Raw genomic sequence first — 8,884 nt, 5'->3', positions numbered from 1 at the left:
TAAAAGCTCTTCATAGTCCTGAGGGAGAGCTGATGTTTTTATTTCTGGGGCAGAGAAGAGAGCAAACATTCTATTTCTTTCCTGCATACTTTGTAGATTACATACACCCTGTACTTTTAATAGATGAGTTCTTGTTAGATATTATAAAAGAATAAGTGAATTGTCTTCTATACCCTTGAGATGCAAGGTCAAGTTTACCTTTAAGATATCATCAAATCAAGTGACTGACTTAACATATCAAATAGCACTTCATGAGAATTGTTGGCTTCTGTTATATGCCAAAGCAGTGCAAAAGATAAGCCCTTTATGAGCATAGCTCCTGACATCTGCACACAGGTAGAGCATATGGAAGACGGCAGAGGCCATTCAAGGTAAGTGATCTGGCTAAAAGCATGGTGAGGCCTGATCAATGCCCAGCCATCTTGGTGTGAAGTGAAGTCATCGCTCTCTTTACCTCATTAGTTTGTATCTGGAACAATGTTACATTTTAGTGAATGCATGATTTTTAAAATACTCTAGTTTGTAATGGAGGGTAAGAGACCTTCAACTCTTGACTTAGACCCTGCAAAATTTCCATACTGAAAACTTGTCTTTCTCTCCAGAGTCCTTGAGAAAACATATGCTTGATTTCCTGAACAAATATGATTGTGGTGATTTTACCTGATGAGAAAGCTGGAGGAATGGTGGTATACAATTTGACCTAGAAGTTCAGTGCTGTGGTTCCATATTTGTACAAACTTGTGTGCTTCACTGTTGTCCCACCATTCATAATGATGTGTCTGCTTCCCATCAGACTTTAAAGTAATATCTGTTGTTAATCTGAATCCAAGTTATTTCTTCTATTAAATGGAAGATATTCAGCTCCTATTTGACAAGAGTATCCTCTCTGTCATACTGGATGTTTAACTCCTGGTTCAAAAACTTTGCCTATGTTTTCTTCAGCCTTCTTTTGTGACTCGACATAGAATTAGCAATCTGACTTCCCTCACATCACAATTAGAAGTCAACAATTAGGGAGATCTCAACTTCCCAGAAAGATACTTCTTCTTAAATTTGTGACACAAAATTAGCCTACCAGGTCCATTCTATTTATGAAAAGGCATCACTATGCCAGAACTAGCCTATAGACCAGACTTTCTTCAAATTCACTGCAATCTGCCTGCCTCTGCCTCCCAAGTGCTGGGATTAAAGGTATGCCACCAATAATGGCTGCCCCTTATTTTTCTTAATCTTCTTCTATCTGATATTTTCTAAATCTTAAAGTACTTTCTCTAACTCTTGGCCTCCTGTAATTTAAAATAAACTCAGAAATGTGGACTGTTGCTCTATGTCCAACACTGCATGCTTCATCTCAGTCAATAATGATGTGCTATCCCTGCTTACTCAGCTCCCATTTATTGAATAGTCAACACTATTGTTGTACTATGTGCTTTATTGAAACACTCCCAGCTAAATTTTCTTGGAGATTTCCATTTGCTAATCACAGTAGGCGCCTCCCAGAATGACCAACAACTCACAGGGTGCACATAGCCAAGCTACCTATAAATGGAGCCAAACACAAAATCATAACCTTACTTAAACACTACAAATGATTTTTGCTAACTTGATTGTGAAGTTTTCAAGCATTACCTTTGTAGATAATAATGGGCCACAGTGTCAAAAGCCTAGGTACTATTGTTAGTGCCTTCTTACCCTCATCTTCCTAGGTTGTATCTCTGTATTCAGCATCATTGCATATGCAGGTATGCTGTTTAAACAGGGGAAGATTTTCTAAATACAGAAAACAGGATATCAATAGCAGAAGACAGACAATTTGAAAACACACAAGAAAAAAGATGAGTAATTTGATTTGATTTACTTTGGCTTAAATGTAATATTGGTTGAGGGGTTTATTAACATTTTTTCAAGGTATTAAATTATAGGCTTGGGAATGGAGAATCAACTACCCAATACAAATAATCATTTTATGTTTTCCAGTAGAAAGCAGTCATAACTTTCAGGTACAACACATCACATGAAATCACAGAGTAGGAAAGTCAGCCAGGCAGAAGGTTGCTACAACAGTGCAAATCCACTAATTTTCTGCATCCTTATTTTCAAACTGAGGAGGTGGAGTATAAGATAAACACTGTCTGGATTTCAGAGATTGTTTCTCCACTAATTTCTTGAGCAAGGCTTCCTCACATGTGGATGTGAGACTGGAGGTACTAATGAAAGGACATGAAACTATGATGTGTACCATATGAAGCCATTTTTATCTGCCATTGAATCCTTTAAATTACTCTACAGAGAATGGTGTTTTGTATCATGAGCAACTCCCAAACACTTGCTAACTTCATTTTATAACAGAAAAATTATGCCTTAGGCACAGAACCTCCCGAGCTCTATAAGAAGAATTATCACAACTTTCCTTTCATTTATTTATTGTTGTCCCTACCATCTATTTATGGGAAGTAATATTTCTTTTTAATTATAGAAGTATTAATCTTCATTTAAAATACATCTGTGTAAGTAATGTTTAAGTAAGAAAGAAACTTTAAAAATGTGAGATAAACTTACAAGGCCTGAGCAAGTTAATAAAAACCCACGCAAATTCGATCATCAATGGGAGGAGAGGACCTCAGCCCTGTGAAGGTTCTGTGCCCCAGTGTGGGGGAATGCCAGGGCCTATAAGCAGGAGAGGGTGGGGTGTCAGGCATGGAGAGTGGGGAGGCAGCTGGGGTTTGTTTTTGTTGTTTTCATTTGTTTCTTTGTTTTTTAGAGGGGAAACTGGGAAGGGAGAAATTTACATGTAAATAAAGAAAATATCTAATAAAAAATAATAATAAAAAAAACTCAAAAATCAAAAAAAAAAAAGAACTTTAAAGAGAAACTTTAGTAGAAAACTTTGCTATTGGGAACTAGATAAAAGTGGTCAGTATCAATGTCTACTGAATAATGTAAGATGATTTCATTAAACCATTTTGGCTTTAGTTTTCTTTCATTGACAAAAGCTGAAGAAAATAACACTTTATTAAGCTGTTAATCAAAACAAAAGAGAAAACTCCTACAAGTACGTAGTGCAGCACAGTGCCCATGACAAAATGAACACATTCTGCATGTCTCTGCTCTTGCCTTTTTTTCTTTTCAGACCCAGGAGACTAGCCACAACTCTTGTCCTGGAAGCCCCTTCCTTCTTCCAAACTATGGGCAGGGGTCCTAGCTGTCTACTGGCTCCAAAATGAATTCTCTATCCATTCCCTTCTACTTACTCTCTGGAACAAGAATGGATAAGTCTGTGAGTCACTAATTTGTTTAATGGTTTTGCCTGCTTCCAGGCAACTTTAGATGTGCTGTTTTTCCAGCCCCTATGGTTTCTGTGGAAGGTTGCTTGCTGCATTTGGATTTTCTGCACCAGTGTTTTTCTGTAACCACTGGTTAGTCCCACAAATCTCATTATACTCACTCTGAATGTAATAGATGCAAAGAAGACCCTAAAATCTTCTGGAAAATGCCATGCCTTATCTTGGGATTTCTGTCTGGTGAGTGGACATGGTTGCTAAGCTGGTAGATGGGGAAGACATATCTCAAAACCTAGGCCAAAGGGCTATTGAAGAAGAACTATAACCAGGCAGCAGATAAATAGAATGGGGTAGAATAAAAGCAGAAGATTGTGTGGAGCAAACACAAATAGATCAGAATCAGATATGGTAGCAGATGAGAGCCTTTATATTTACTGTCTTATTTCTAATAATCAGGATAAAGTAGGAAGCTGCCACAAGGAAATCATGTGTGTACTGTATTCAAATCAGGTTCTTCTTCTGTGACCTCTGCCCAGTGTTCTGCTCCTTGCACCTTACTGTTGCTGTGTGTCCATTTCCATTCTGCTTTGTTTCCACAGTTACAATGACAATGATCAGCTAGCCCATTTTTCTGGTGTGCAGAATCCACCCAGTATTGAGATTTCCATCAAGGCTCCCAATACCATCAATTTGTACAATGAAAGGATGTAGCCGGGCAGTGGTGGCACACGCCTTTAATCCCAGCACTTGGGAAGCAGAGCTAGGTGGATTTCTGAGTTTGAGGCCAGTCTGGTCTACATAGAGAGTTCCAGGACAGCCAGGGCTACACAGAGAAACTCTGTCTCAAAAAAAGGGGGGGATGTAAAACTCTCAGAGACAAGAGAGGAAATCAACATGGAAATATGTTAAGTTATAGAGGTGGTGGGAGAAATAAACAAAACAAAATCCTAATTCCCATCATGACTATAGTCTTGCCAGTCCTGTGGTGGTAGTGGTAAGAGTGTCTACTTTCATTGAACAGTATACCTTGCTGTGATCTGTATTCTATTGGTGCACTTAATAATTGGTCCTGATAAGTCTATGAGATCTTGGAAAGCATGAAACATTTATCCACCCCTCAGGAGAACACAGTGGCAGAGCTAATATTTAAATCCACCCAGTGTTATAGGCATCACAAGGCATGTTGCTTTTGAGACTCAAACACATTTTGATGAGTAGATTGTTTACTATCTTACTGAAAACGTAGCCATCCTCATTATTTTTAACGTCCTTCGAAAGTGCATTAGACAGTTAAAGAATTTGACAGAGATGTCCAAGTTCTACATCATTAGACTAAGCTCGGGGAAATATAGCCATGCATGAGGACCTATGGACTTGTGACTAAGGGTTTCATTCCCAGGGTGGCACTATAGTGAGTTGGTAGAATCTTTGAGAGGTGAAAATCCAACTGGATATCCTGAGTGCACTGTAGGTTTTACATCAGTCAAAACATGAAACCTCTTGTAAGTGTTATATCACCCTTTGAGTTCTTTCAAGACTACCAGAAAAGGAAGGAACCTGACCCTAATCTCTTTTATTGCTCCTTTATATGGTTATTTAAATCTTTATTTACCACTTCCACTGTTAACTTAAAGGCCAAAACGATGAGGCCACCTTTTTTTTTTTTTTTTTGGCACTTTGAACTGTGAGCTAGATGTTAACCCTGTGAGCTAAATGAATATTTCTCATTATAAACTTAGTTGGTTCTAGTATTGTACTGTGTTACCTACCTGTAGTAACATTAAACAGTGGGAAACCTGAAAAAATGAAGTTAGAAAGGATAGCAGCTGCTAGAAAGAGTTAGAGATAGGATAGAGTGGCCACAGACATACCTACCCACGTGGAAGGGTAAAACATTAGACGGGAGACATTACTGTTCAGCCATCTTGGTTCTTTAATAAAAATCTTTTGTTCTCCCAACAGATATATTACCTGGGCCAAAAACCCTTCCCCCAAAATATGTCAGTGTAACAGTCCAATCAGTGAAATCCTTGTTACTCTGTGGGGGTGGAGCTTCTGAATGTAACTGGAACCAGGTTTCACTCAACAGGTGGGCAGCCACAGCACTGGGGCCCAAGTGGTTGCTGTTTACTGTCCGGGCTTTGGGGAGGGAGTCCACAGTACTTTAGTGATATATAGCCAATACATCTGAGACAAAAAATGCTGATGAAATAAATGTTATCCAGTAGCTATGCAATTATACTTTAAGCAAACCAAGATAAGATTTAATCTTGCTTTTAATTCCTATCTGAAAACTAGAGGCAAGGAATTTCAATTCAAAAGGGAAAATAAAAAGTTAGAGGAATATTGGTTTCATATAGAAAACATGTTCTTTCACATGGGGGCCCCATGTCTCCAGCCACATATGTAGCACAGGATGGCCTTGTCAGTCATCAATGGAAGGAGAGACCCTTAGTCCTATGAAGGCTCAATGCCCCAGTGTAAGGGAATGCCAGGACCAGGAAGTGGGAGTGGGTGGATTGGTGAGCAGGGGAAGTGGGGAGGGAATAGGGGGTTTTTGGAAGGAAAACTAGGAAAGGGGATAACATTTGAAATGTAAAAAAAAGAAAATATCTAAAAAAAAATAATAATAAAGAAAGAAAGAAAAGATGTACTTTGTTGCCAGTCATTCATTTGTTCAATTAAGTGTATTTAATGAATATGCATGATATACAGATGAGCTATCTATGGTGCTTGAGCCTTTATAGGAAAACCATGATGGTACAGTAAACATGATTTAGAAGGGCTTTATTGATTGACACAGACATATTATCACCTATGTCCAAAGCCCTGTGGCTAGTTTCAGAATTCACATACATAGGTGAAACCAAAAGCTGTCTTTGCACGATACACTCTTACAGTAGAGAAGAAAACAAAGTATCAAGCTCAGTGACTTCATCGACGATTTTACAACATCAATATTAATGTTGACAGAAGAAAAAAAATGGTACCTCATTTTCTCTGAGTGATAGCAGGAGTGAACTGTCACAAGAAGACACATCTCCTGGTTCCATAAGTCTTTTTGAAAAGTATCTCCAGACAGTTTTTCTGTATTTTCTTTCCCCTTCCTCATATTTTGTATGCCCATGTTAAAATTAGCACATGCTCTTCATCTCCAATAAAAGATACAAGAGAGTGTTATAAAGTCAGCATTACCATTACTCACAACAGGTTACATTGCTCTTGCTATTTGTTTCAATACTAGTGAAGAGTTATACACTCTGGAAATAGGTTTCAGTTCAGTGTACATGTGTGTGTACCATGTGTGTGTGAGTGAGTGTGTGTGTGTGTTTGTGTGTGCAAATGCATGCTCAAATGTGGAAGATCACAAGCATGGGCCTGCCATGACATATGTGTATAGGTCCACTGTTTTTCCACCTTGTTTGAGACAGTGTCTCTTTAATTTTGAGCAAGCAAAAGTACCTAGCCCACAGGTCACTGGAGATTCTACTGGACCTCTGTATCCAGTTTCCTTGGTGGTTAAAGGAAAGGTTAAAGGAAAAAATATATTCGTCTGAGTGAGGATTGTTCAACTCTGCTGGAATTGGTATTTGCACAAGGTAATTCTTTCTGTAGGGGGATGTCCTGTACTTCAACTGTTTAGAAGCAATTTTCTTCTGCACTGTAAATATTGATGCTGAGATATCTCTCACCTACCCCCACACACCAGTTATGACAATCAACCAAAGTCACCTCTGACATCACTAAATATCCTTAAAGGGATGATAGTCCTTCCAGTTTTACTTTGAATAGGCTTCAAGTTCGTGACAAGTGGAGTAAATATAGTTTATTCAGAAATTCAGATTGAAATACCTAAAAAATGCTTTGAGCATAGACTACCCTAAAGAGTAAGGAAATATATTATTCTGGAAGGCTTTATGATTCATTCTGGTGTCCACAAGACTATGTAAGTCACACAAACAATAAAATAAAAAATAAAGAGCATGGAAACAGACATCAAGTCCATGGACTCTCTACTCTTCCAAACTGTGAATCTCCTAGGATTTCTCTGGAAAGACAAACCATCTGGAGCACTCGTCTACCTGGCACTGGTGCTGAATCCGCAGGTAGGAAGGCAGGGCCTTGGGGAGACTGGCTGTCTATGAGGAAGTCTGGAAAGTGAAAAATTGCTTCCAGCTAATACAGCATCTACTTCCTTTAGAACACAGAACCAAGGGACTGGAATCTTGTAATGCCTTCCCATATGTGGTGTCTGACTCCATCTCCCCTCTGATTTCAATGGATCATGGAGAAGGGTGTTACTGCATCATCCTGAACTTATTCAACATGCAATAAGCAGCTTTTGATGTGCTATAATTTTGCTTAAAGTATTTTCATGCACATGTGGAAGAAAAGCAGTCATGTTGAATAGGAATAGAGTTTGAGGTTAGTCTTTGATAAACTACCAACATATCACAGGTAGTAGTTTATCAAGGAAAGCCAGGTTTGCTCTGTTTTTTAATCCACCTTGCTGCCCAGGTTAATTATATTCTCATAGCTGAATTCCTGACCCAGGGCACATAACTCTTTAGTGGAAGCAGAAAGTACAAATGCTGGGACAATTAATACATGCCAAGATTTCTTCACTCTGAATCCCATATTACTGCTTCTTTATGTTGCTTTAGGAGGCAGTGAGATAATAGATAACTCATCTAGCATAAAGTAGTGATATATATATATATATATATATGTATACATATATACATATAGACACATATATGTATATATAATGTGTTCATGTGCATAGTTTGAGTTTTGATATGTAAATTTAAGATTTATTTATTTTATTTTGTACCTATGAGTGTTTTGGTCACATGTATATGTGTATACCACATGTATGTCTAGTACCCGTGGAAGCAGAAAAAGGCATCAATTCAAATGGAACTGAAGTTACAGATGGATGTGAACTACTGTGTATGTGCTGAGAACCAAACTAGGGTCCTCTAAAGAAGCAATATGCATTTTTAATAGCTGGGTCATTTCTCCAGCTTCTGATTTCTTTTTCTGAAGACATGGTCTTCACAGGTTAAACAGACTAGCCCTGAACTTGAAATCCTTCCTCTGCCTCCTTTAAATCACAGACATATGGCAATATGCTTAATGTTTCCCATGTATTAATGACACCTTAGAGCTTAATATATATTAAGTATTCAAAAATCCTTACTGATAAAACCAAAAGGTCTCGGTATGAGGAGAGAAAGTCAGCATCTGCTTAGTTCTGGGCCTATGCTGATCATCTCGACATTAATGAGGTAACCATTGCTTATTAATTTTTTTACACAATTCATTTACATTTTTCAAAAGATGAAACTGTAGCTTAAACAACTTGGTTAAGGTTGCTCGCCAAGTAGTTTGGATTTGACTAAGGTAAAAGGCAAGATTTGTTATCCCTAAAGAAAATTCTAAGAAGCCATGTTGTTAAGATTGGGGACAATTCCTTAATCATCTTTATATTCTAATTTGAATTGTGCTACCAGCAAAACACATTAAATTCCTATCCCTGCCGGGCGGTGGTGGCGCACGCCTTTAATCCTAGCACTTGGGAGGCAGAGGCAGGCGGATTT

The sequence above is a fragment of the Mastomys coucha genome, unplaced genomic scaffold (assembly GCF_008632895.1).
Source record: "Mastomys coucha isolate ucsf_1 unplaced genomic scaffold, UCSF_Mcou_1 pScaffold18, whole genome shotgun sequence".
NCBI classification, from domain to species: Eukaryota; Metazoa; Chordata; class Mammalia; order Rodentia; family Muridae; genus Mastomys; species Mastomys coucha.
Note: the sequence above shows the minus strand (reverse complement) of the source record.